Here is a 12,388-nt window from a genome sequence, read left to right on the forward strand (position 1 = left end):
CCTTCCTCCCTAGTGCCCACCCCACAGTACTGTTGTAATACTGTGAGATGACTGCCAGGAGTCAAGGCAGTCAATTTGCTTCCCAGCACAGTCCCAGACGGCAGCAGAGGAGCCAGCTGCCACCCAGGCATCAGTGGACCACCATGGAGACCCCGGGCAGGTCTTGGGTTCAGGGGACAGTCAGGTCTGGGGAGACTTGTTTTGGGGGATTCAGGATCCGGGAGAGAGTGATCAGACGATGTGGGCATTGCCAGGGGGGATCAGACGATGTACACACTGCTGGAATGGGGATTGGAAGGGGAGAGTGAGCTCTGCCGCACCCTAATATGTCAGCTAGCATGTGCTACTGGATTCCGGTAGCGCACTTGTACTTACAGCCTCCTCTTGAGGAGGCAGTAAGTTGGCTGTGCTATTGGCAGTTGGGATAGCTAGTGTGCAGTATGCACCCGGGCGCTAGCTGACACAGCGGGTCACTCCTGGGTTAGGTAGCTAGCGTGGCATTTTTACTGTACGTTGCTGTTTTAATACATTAGCTGCCTAACATATCTTAGTAAAAAGGCTCCCCAAACTATACAATTAGTTGGTGAATCCTCTGTCCTCTTTATGCTGAACTTAAAGAATTAAACTCAGACCACTGCTTTTCAACTAAGGTCCATCTCTTTTCTAAAATTTGCATCACGGAAAAGACTTCTAGTGCCACAACTTTTGATGGGTGGAAACACACAGTTTCAGATCAAGCTGAGAGGTGGAGAGGAGTAACTAACAGGTTCTGAAATTCCAGTGTGTGAAGGAAAGGGCATGCCGTATCTTACTTCTGATGAATTTAGGCATGCTCAAGCATATAGCAAGCACTCCCTTGTCAAAGGCGACATGCCTCCAGCCGCTAAAATAGGCAGTCAACCCCAGAAGACATAAGATAGGGTTAAGTGGCCGTTTTTCTCAATGGAGGAGGATGAAGAGTGGAGTGGAGTGCTGCAGGGATCTGTACTGGGACTGGTGCTATTTTTTTTAAAGAACTTAATTAGTTACCCATACATAGCATACAAAGCTCAGAGAGGCAGCACACACACACACATACATATATATATGTCTAACCCCTTTTTAAACTCTGCTAAGCAAACCGCTTTCACATATATATATATATATATATATATATATATATATATATATATATATATATATATATATGTGAAAGCGGTTTGCTTAGCAGAGTTTAAAAAGGGGTTAGACGGTTTCCTAAAGGACAAGTCCATAAACCACTATTAAATGGACTTTATATATAGATATATATATATAAAAGTCCATTTAATAGTGGTTTATGGACTTGTCCTTTAGGAAACCATCTAACCCCTTTTTAAACTCTGCTAAGCAACCGCTTTCACATATATTATATATATATATATAATATATATATATATGTGAAAGCGGTTTGCTTAGCAGAGTTTAAAAAGGGGTTAGACATATATATGTATGTTTGTGTGTGTGCTGCCTCTCTGAGCTTTGTATGCTATGTATGGGTAACTAATTAAGTTCTTTAAAAAAAATAGCACCAGTCCCAGTACAGATCCCTGCAGCACTCCACTCCACTCTTCATCCTCCTCCATTGAGAAAAACGGCCACTTAACCCTATCTTATGTCTTCTGGGTTGACTGCCTATTTAGCGGCTGGAGGCATGTTCGCCTTTGACAAGGGTGCTTGCTATAATGCTTGAGCATGCCTAAATTCATCAAAGTAGATACGGCATGCCCTTTCCTTCACACACTGGAATTTCAGAACCTTTAGTTCTCCCTCCACCTCTCAGCTTGATCTGAAACTGTGTGTTTCCACCCATCAAAAGTTGTGGCACTAGAAGTCTTTTCCGGTGATGCAAATTTTAGAAAAGAGATGGACCTTAGTTGAAAAGCAGTGGTCTGAGTTTAATTCTTTAAGTTCAGCATAAAGAGGACAGAGGATTCACCAAATATTGTATAGTTTTGGGGAGCCTTTTTACTAAGATTATGTTAGGCAGCTAATGTATTAAAACAGCAACGTACAGTAAAAATGCCACGCTAGCTACCTACCCAGGAGTGACCCGCTGTGTCAGCTAGCGCCCGGGTGCATACTGCACACTAGCTATCCCAACTGCCAATAGCACAGCCAAACTTACTGCCTCCTCAAGAGGAGGCTGTAAGTACAATGCGCTACCGGAAATCCAGTAGCACATCTAGCTGACATATTAGGGTGCGGCAGAGCTCACTCTCCCCTTCCAATCCCCATTCAGCAGTGTGCATCGTCTGATCCCCCCTGGCAATGCCCACCGTCTGATCACTCTCTCCCGGATCCTGAATCCCCCAAAACAAGTCTCCCCCAGACCTGACTGTCCCCTGAACCCAAGACCTGCCCGGGGTCTCCATGGTGGTCCACTGATGCCTGGGTGGCAGCTGGCTCCTCTGCTGCCGTCTGGGACTGTGCTGGAAGCAAATTGACTGCCTTGACTCCTGCAGTCATCTCACAGTATTACAACAGTACTGTGGGGTGGGCACTAGGGAGGACGGCGCTATTTTTTCCCATCTCGGTTCTGGGAAGACCCTGGTAGTCCCAGAGGAATTGAGGGGTGGATGAGAGTTGGTCGGGGGAAGGTTTTGGATGATGAGATCAGATATGTGAGCACAGTTGGAATAGGGATTGGATGATGTGGCACTGTGGAGAGGAGATCAGAGGATGTGGGCATTGTCAGGGAGATTGGATGATATGGGCCTGTTGGAGTGGGTATCATATGATGTGGACACGTGGAGAGGATCAGATTATGTAAGCAGTTTGGGGTGGGGAATCAGATGATCTAAGCCCGTCAGGAGGGTATGGTGTGTGGAACACCATCCTCTGGAACAATTTTTCCCTCTATATCAGCATGGAAACCTCTCTTGCCAAGTTAAAATCTCATTAAGGACATATTATTTTTCTCTTGAATTTCCCAAATCAATTTGCGATTACTATTTTCATCTGTCCATTTATCTTGCTTACTGCTCCCCCTCTCAGTACAGTTGATCTAGAGATGATATTTGTTGTCCCCGCTCCTTATGTTTCTCCTCCCCTTGCTTCGATATTCCGCCCACATGATCAGAGAACTGCGCTCTGATCATACATCACTCCTACCGCCTTAACTATTGAGACAGGCATGGGGAAGCAACTGCTTGCCCTGGGATTTATATGGAACGTTGCCACAATTTGGGTTTCTGCAGGACACTTGTGACCTGGCTTGGCCACTGTTTGGAAAACAGGATACTGAGCTAGATGGACCATTGGTCTGACCCAGTATGGCTACTCTTATGTTCTTATGTAGCATTCAACTAGTATAGGCAGGGCTTTTTGAGGGGTACTTGGGGGTACTATCAGCACCTTTTCCATTGCCTGCTAAAATTGACCCATGTCCCCAAATTATAATGAAAGAGCTCAGGCTCTACACACTAAATCTGCCTTGTCATAGATTCTGTGAATCAGGTTAAGATCAATGGTGATAGAATGTAACAGTTTATGCATTTTTATCAGAGAACTCTAACTTTCAATATCACATTAAACTTGAATGAAAGCTCTATCAAGTAAAACTTGGTGTAAATGCCTAAATTAGGCATGGACTAGGTGTATTGTATAACAATGCGCATAGTTTTTAGAAACATAACTTTTCTGAGTGTTTTATCTACATAGTAACATAGGATACTAAAGGAAAGGATAGTGAGTACATAAGTATTGCCACACTGGAGAGACCAAGGTCCATCAAGCCCAGCATCCTGTTTCCAACAGTAGTCATCCAGGTCAAAAATACCTGACAAGATCCCAAAAAGTTTAATACATTTTATGCTGCTTATCCCAGAAATAAGCAGTAGATTTTCCCCAAGTCAATTTAAGAATGGTCTATGGACATTTTCTTTAAGAAGCCATCCAGACCTTTTTTAAACCCCGTTAAACTACTGCCCTTTACCACATTCTCTGGCAATGAATTCCAGAGTTTAATTACATGTTGAGTGAAGACAACTTTTCTCAGATTCGTTTTAAATTTACTACTTTGTAGCTTCATCGCATGCCCCTTAGTCCTAGTATTTTGGAAAGAGTAAACAAACGATTCACGTCTACCCGTTCTACTGCACTCATTATTTTATAGACCTCTATCATATCTCCCCTCAGCCTTTCCTCATAGGGAAGTCATCCCATCCCCTTTATCACTTTTGTTGCCCTTCTCTGTACCTTTTTCTAATTCCACACATCTTTTTTTGAGATGCAGTGACCAGAATTGAACACAGCATTCGAGGTGTAGTCGCACCTTAGTAAAAGGGCCCCAATATAAATATACTTTGGGGGGCAGAACCATTGGGTTCTTCACGTATATATAAGAGTTTAAAGAGTCCAAAGATACATTTGGAGCCACTTCGCCACCCCATGAAATTTTTTAAATGGTGGGATATAATAAATATGTGTCATAAGTTGACAAGCTGATTCAGAAACTTTTAACATTTCAAAAATAATTTTTTATCATTTCCAGTAGAGGAGTGTGTAGCCGTGTTAGTCCACTCTTAGGTTATCAATAGAAATCAAACAAAATAAAACATGGAAAAGAAAATAAGATGATACCTTTTTTATTGGACATAAACTTAATACATTTCTTGATTAGCTTTCGAAGGTTGCCCTTCTTCGTCAGATCGGAAATAAGCAATGTGCTAGCTGACAGTGTATATAAGTGAAACATTCAAGCATTACTATGACAGTCTGACAGGGTAGGACTCCTCACCTATCCACACCCATCCTGTTAGAATATCAATGATATGCTTTTATGTCCCCATGCATACCTCCTACCCACCCCCATCCTCCCACCCTGTCAGACTGTCATAGTAATGCTTGAATGTTTTCACTTATATACACTGTCAGCTAGCTTATTCTGATCTGACGAAAAGGGCAACCTTCGAAGCTAATCAAGAAATGATTAAGTTATGTCCAATAAAAAGGTATCATCTTATTTCTTTTCCATGTTTTATTTTGTTGATTTCTATTGATAACATTATCATTTCCACAAATTGATATAAAGAAGATTTTGGAAAATGTATAAATCTGAGTGTAGTTTCCTGTTTGTTTTCCAAGTCATCTACCTTATGACGAAGATTCAAGGAATCTTGAGTAAAAATATGTTGTTTTTCCATCAACAGTTTGATATCCTTCTCCACAACTTGAACTCTGTTATCTAGTTATCCATAACCTTTCCTAAGTGATCAGTTTTTGTTACAACATTCATTATTGTTGATATATCTTCAGATTTTGGTCTCATGGAGTCGCTCCATGTTAACAATAGGTCCCATATAGTTTCTAAGGAAACAGGTTTTGGCTTCTATAGCAGTGGTGTAGCCACAGGTGGGCTGGGGTGGCCGGGGCCCACCCACAAGGCTCGGCCCACCCAACAGTAGTACACATTTAGCGGTAGGTGGTGGGATCCCAATCTCTGCCTGCTGAAGGCTTCCCCTGATGGTAACGAAAATGCTGCTCTCCACGATACTGGTACCTATGCATGCTCAGTTTTCAGCGCATGCCTGCTGCAGAGTGCCAAGGTGGAGAGAAGCATTTTCCACATTTTTTTGGTGGGTGGGGAAACACTTGGTGCCCACCCACTTCTTGCCTAGGCCCACCCAAACTGCTGTCTGGCTACGCCATTGTTCTATAGAGAAGGTTGAAAACTTTAAATACTATCTGAGTAAGTCCAGATGAAGAAAGTTGGCATTAGCTGTAAAGAATCCACTACTTATTGGTTCTCTCCTCCTGAACAGCAGCCGTATCAGTTGCAGCCAAGGGCTGCCTTGTGGATCTGCCGTACTTCCTGAACACGCTCAAACCCCCCTCATGGGGTTTGCCACAACCATCATGGATCGGGCTCCACCCAAGGACTCTGCCCCTGAAGCAAACCTGGCTGGGGTGGGCGCTTTCAATGCTCCAGGTTAAGAATGCATTGCTGATGAAGGATGAGCTCAGCAGTCTCCTCTAGGCTGCTGCATAGCTGGCTGGCCCATTACATTCCTATGGGCATCTTCATTTAGCGAGCACTGTGAGCATGCGCAATAGCCCCCTTGTATCAAACCACGCTAGCGGCTGCTGGTGCGGTAAGGTCACTTTGAATGGGCTCCATGGCATTGCCGTGTGGCAGCCGCTAACGTGCTTGATAAAAGGGGGCCTTGGAATCTCTTAGCTCACCTTAGTAAAAGTTCTGCATTGTATTTGTATTGTATTTGCAGCATAGTAGCCAAAGTAAGCAGCAAATTCCTGCCAGAGCTCACAATTACTGTTCTTTTATGTCAAAATGCTCCAACCCAGTTATCTCCTGCTGAGTTTGGCCCCTTTAGTTTATTTAGCAGCTTATACCACTTTTCCAAGTATAACTACAATAAAGCCATGAAAGTTACAATTCAAGAACAGACTAAAAACAAATTAAAATATCACATTAAAAAACTGTTCAAAAAGCCAAGCCTACAATGTTTTTGGAAAAACAAGAGGTTCTCTGATATATTTCTGCCATTTTAACAGCTGTATAGAAGTACGGTCGTTTTCACGATTTACATGGGTCTTCGTCGAGTGGTGTGATTTGTGGATATGATGCTGTGAAGGAAGCCCTAATAACTCGATCAGGAGGATTTCAGTGAAAGAGGAGATCTGCCCTCATTTGACAAGGTGTTCGCAAACACGGTAAGAAACATTTCAAAGGAAACCTCAGTCTTCCACAGTGGCAACAGCAACCTGAGACTCAGTTACTTTAATTTCCTTATCAAACTATTACATACTACTTTTTGGAATATAAAGCAAAGAGACACAGATTCAATGGGAGATACAAAACCCACAAAAACAGAAGACTCAAAGAAGACAGTCTCTTGATGTCAATAAATTGAGAGAACCAAAGAAGAAGGAATTTTATCTTTATGGACACTGTAGCATGGCATAGCTACATGGGGCCACAGGGGTCTGGGCACCCCCAATTTCCTCCAGGCCCCTGGTTTTGCTGGTGGGGGTCCCCAACCCCTGCCAGCTGAAGCCTAGTCCAGCGTTGGTCTCCGGCACCGCCTTGTTGCCTGCCCTGCTCTTCCCCCTCATGTCCTGCATGCTCCTTTTAGTGAAATTGAGCATGCTCAGTTTCACTTAAAGGAGCATGCAGACGTGAGGAGGAAGAGAGAGCAGGGCAGGCAACGCGGCGTGCTGGAGACCATGCTGGAGAAGGCTTCAATAGCGGGGTTTGGGGACCCCCCAGCCAAGGTATTTGCTGCAGTAGTGGGTGGGTGACAGGGCAACGCAGTGAGGTGGCGGGGGGGGGGGGGGGACTGCGGCGGGGCAGCAGACTAAATGTGCCCCCATCTCAGGCTCTGGCCCCCTCCCACCGTAAGGTCTGGCTATGCCCCTGCACTGTAGTAGCTTTTGTCTGTGTCAGCACAGCCCATTCTGTATTTCCCATGAGGCAGATCAAGGGTAGAAAGGAAGTGGTAACTCACAGGGTGCTACCAATTCTGCCAGTAGTACCTGCCATGGTGCCTACTTTCCCCTTAAATCATCCACTGATCCCTCATGGTGCCTACTTTTCCCCTTAAATGCATCCCACTGACCCCCCTGTCTCCGGTATTGCATTTCTTCCACCTCAGCAGTGATTGCGGAATCTCAGTTTCATCTATGCCAAATACTGAGCGTCTTTTTCAAGACACCGTGTTCTACACACAAAGTCCATTCATTCATATGAGATATCTTATCCACAAAGGCCCCTGAGGCAGGCACTTGGCCGAAACATGGTGCCATGCCGGGATCTATCAATAAAGGTTTTTCTTCCATTACTTCGTTGTCCTGATGTTCCTGAAGTTGCCCTGATGGTCACACTACTCCTTTATTCTGTTCCATATCACATATGATCACAGTCTTCTGCTTCCGCAGTTCCCTCATCAACTGAATCAGTATCTGACAAACTTGCTTTATACACTTCTCCACAGTGAACAGGTTCACATACTCTCTATTGGCTTTACAGGCAGACTCTCCATACTGTTGCTGCCACTACCTTCTACTGCCTCCACTTTCTTTTGCTTTTTGTAGAGATGGAAACAGATAGCTGCTGTTTCACTTTTCAATAAAAGCTACCTTTCCACTACTTCTCTCATTTTTCTAATCTCTCTCCAGAACACATGCACTATTTAGAAAATAGTGCCCTCTTGCAAATAGTATGCATGTTTTTAGGAAGAGTGTGACCTCTTTGCAAAGTCTACATGCTCTCAACAAAAATGCTGGAAAAAAACTTTTAATTATTAGGTCTGTCATCTCCATTTGGGCAGTGGAGCCATGGCCCTTTTACTACCCTGGACAAAATTGCATATCCCCTCTAAGTGCTTAATTACCCCAACCTGGTATCTGCTCATGACGGTTTCACACAGAGCAGCAGCAGGCTCCTTAATTAGAAAAAACCCAGTATTCAGTAGATATAATAATAAACTGGGCACTGACAAGCTCCCATAATCAGAAGGACTCACTGGGATATAAGAAGACAGTTTATTACAATCTCACCAATAGCAGTACAGGCAAATCAGGCAGTCACATGGGAACAGCATTACATGACACGTCTCTCTCTCTCTGGCCTTCTGGAGTCTTCTCTTGTAGCCTTCCTTCCCTTCTGCTCTAATACCCCTCAGACTGCTTCCTTTATACTTTTTGGCCCCATTGATTCCAATGGACCCTAGCTTTGTCACCAGGCTCTTGGCCCTTATCAGTTGATCAGAATGACGTCACATATTCTCAAGCTCTAAGTATAACAAGATATGCTCAAAGCGCATCTTGTGAGATGACTTCACAGGTCATTTTGCTCTTCTCAGCTCCCCCTTCCCTCCACTTGCGTCTGACCCTCTGCTATCTTTCAGTTTAATCAAAACATCTTGCTCATGACTTCTTGCAGGTGCCAGTCTCAGGATGGTTGACAAGAGCAATGCCCCCTCCCTTGCCAGCTCTCAATTACCTCATTTCAGCATTTGCTACAGTGACTGTAACTGTGTCAAGGTGATTTCTGATTCTTAAAGGCCTAGCTCTTAGCCTGAGCCATTTGCCTGTATTTTACTGAGAGCAAGGGCTAGCATATTTTACAAAACACAACAACAAAAAAATAATCTCAGAACGACAAGGGAAGTGTCAAGAAATGAAAATTTCCCAGACTATCTTCAGTGTCTCATGAGACCTTCAACCCTCTCCCCTCAGCCTAGATGTGGGCATAAAAAGGGTCCCCCTAGACCTACACTCAGGAGACCTCCATCCTTCCCTGGTATTTAATGTGCCCTCCTCTCAGCTCCAACACAGGGCATCATTTCAGAAGTCCCTCCTCCCCTTTTCCTTCCATTGTGAAATATGGAACCAGTAGGAAAGAATTAACTTGGATCACTCCTATCTCATTGGATATTGGCTATGTGGTTATGTATGAAGGCAGAGGGTGAGGAGCAGGCAAGGAGAAATTAGATATAAACTTTGTACTGTCACAACACCGTTTTATTTTAGTTTGGTTTTTTTTTTTCCTTTGGTTCTTAATTTTTTTTTCATTTCAAAGAAACAAAATGAAAAATCACAAACAAAACAGAGTTTTTGGTGTGCACAACCCTGGTATTATCTGGCCAATTCAGACTAATACGCTGGCATACTGTAATCTAAAACAGTCCAAAATATATTTTTTCTTTTTATTATTACTAGGGGTTGCTTTCAGCAATGGGGAGACCTGGAAGCAGCTCCGGAGATTCACCCTCTCGACCCTGAGGGATTTTGGATTCGGGAAAAGGAGCATCGAAAACCGAGTCCAAGAGGAAGCCAAGTGCCTGGTGGAAGAGTTCAGGAAAAAAAAAGGCAGGAAATACAGTTTTTTGCATTTTCTTAAGGTTCAGGGTCTGCTGACAAAGGAATTATTGGGCTACCATAATCACTAACAGGAGAAGTTGTCACACTGTATTAAAGCCTTAAGTCACATTAATTGCCCATTAATGCGACTTACAAGGCTTTAACGAATCTTGTCTTGCTCTAATGCATTGATAATTATGTCACTGCAGGTTACATAGTAATGAGATGCAAAACATGGAAATGTGTAGAAAGTAGTTCATTACTATATAAAAACCATAAGTTGTCTTGCAGTGAACACCAGGTGACACCGCAAGTCACGTTATTGCCATAAAATCACAATAAAATAATCCTAGACAAAAGTTGGAGTGATTTTACAGTGCTGGGAGCACTAGGCCTCAAAGCCATAGCCCAACGCTCCCGGGCCAGAGTTTAAAGGGACCATAGTGCTGATCCAGACCCTGCCACCCCCCAATCATATTCCCATCCAGGATGGAGCAATCCCCAGTTGCTCATAATCTGCTAGTGCTACCTCCAAAATAGCGTCTTTAATGGTAGTTTCACGCTACTACCGTTAAAGGTCATATTTCCTTGTATAGAAAAAAGCAAAAGTAGCATGATACTATTGTTAGGTGCACGGGTTTGAGGCCCGATGCCTGAGCTGCTACAATAATGCTGTTTGTGAGGTGGCTCTCAAGCAGAGTTATTCATTTACAATGGAAGTCAGCAACCTGCAGTACTGAGATACCATAGATTGTTGACTCCCAGAGTAAATCAAAGTATGATATAAGCACCTTGATAACTTGCCTCATAAATTTGCTGAAATACATTTATAGGATATCAAGATGTGTATTGCAGTCAATTATACTTGGAGACAGAGTCATTGAACCCATTGTTTAATTCTGTCATCTCAGTATAACAAATATAATCCCACTACTTTAAATACTCTCAACCTTTCTTTACCAATCTCAGATAGTTTGAAACTCCTAGGGATCACTATTGATCGACATTTAACATTGGAGACTCAAACGAATAAAACCATTTTTTCCTCATGATGTCTTCTGCAATCTGATACAATCTATGGTCTTAAGTCAGATAGACTACTGCAATGCTATCTATGCAGGATGTAAGGAACAACTACTAAAGAAATTACAAACAGCTCAAAACACTGCGGCTAGACTGATCTTTGGAAAACCCAAAGTTATCAAGGTGCTTATTTGAATGCAAAACCACTTTGAGAAATTTCGCACTGGCTCCCCATTAGAGAACGAGTAGCCTTTAAAATATGCACACTAATTCACAGGATAATCTTCGGTGAAGTCCCAGAATATATATTCAAATTAATTGACTTACCACCCAGAAACAGATTCAGTACCTCAAGATCATATCTGAATTTACACTACCCAGACTGTAATGGCCTTAAATACAAATCAATTTACGCCACCAACTTTACATATAGGCACTCAATTATGGAATGCTCTACCCAAACAAGTAAACTCTACCCAGAACTACTTAAATTTCCGAAAATTATTGCAATCAGTATTGTTTAAGAAGGCTTATTCCCCAGGTTTAACCTAACTTGAATTAACTATTACTATAAATTCAGATCCAAGGACAATAATTACCTGTTATTATCTCTTGCCTTTTGATGTTTAATTGTTATTTTATATCTTATTCTCAATTTGCATAATTGTTCTTCTTGTACTGTAGCTTGCACTACAGACTTTGTAAGCCACTTTGAGCCTGTGATCAGTGGGGAAATGTGGGATATAAATGTAATAATAAATAAATAAATAATATTTTGAATGACATCAGTCCATTGCTATAGTTCCCCTAGAAGCACACATAATGTCTACCATTTCTCCCCCAACAGACCTAAAATATCTTTTGCACCACCAGTCCAAGTGTCTGAATTTCATTGCCTGTCTTTCTCTTTACTTGCCCTAGAAATGCCCTTTGATCCCACCTTCTTCTTCAGCCAAGCGACCTCAAATGTCATCTGCTCCATTGTCTTCGGCAACCGGTTTGACTATGAGGACAAGGAATTTCTCACCTTACTTCAAATGATAAATGAGAGCTTTCAACTCAGCATCTTTCTGGGGACAGGTAAGGGAAAGGATTTTTCTGGCAGAGATATACTCTATGCTAAGTGTGATCAGCCATGAGATGAAAGCTTTAGGGTGGTAGAAGAGTCAGATGACTGTCAGTATTATATTTGGGACTTCTGGTTTTAGGTTTTAACTGAAAAATGCCAACAAAACATAGAAATAGATGTTGATTGAAGAAAGAAACCACCCTCAGGGGCCAATGCAGAAAGCTACCGCAGGCCTAACCACATAGCTACTGAGGTTTGAATGCGAGTTCTATGTGTCGAGCAATGTAATGTGATAACATAGAGGGGCATAATCGAATGGGGGCGGCCATCTATAAGGGCGCCCATCTCTAAGGACGGCCCCGTAAAGAAGCGTACCCGACCATATTATCGAAATGAAAGATGGCCGCCCATCTTGTTTCGATAATACGGTCGGGTACGCTTCTTTACGGGGCC

General features: G+C 42.9%; 1 protein-coding gene across 1 annotated transcript in view; it reads right to left on the reverse strand.

Annotated features, from left to right (window-relative positions):
* The window catches only part of LOC115481007 (cytochrome P450 2G1-like), a 140,426-nt gene that overhangs the window by 104,352 nt on the left and 23,686 nt on the right, over positions 1-12,388 (reverse strand). The gene's annotated exons all lie outside the window — the stretch shown is intronic.

This window comes from Microcaecilia unicolor, chromosome 11, assembly GCF_901765095.1.
Source record: "Microcaecilia unicolor chromosome 11, aMicUni1.1, whole genome shotgun sequence".
NCBI lineage: Eukaryota > Metazoa > Chordata > Amphibia > Gymnophiona > Siphonopidae > Microcaecilia > Microcaecilia unicolor.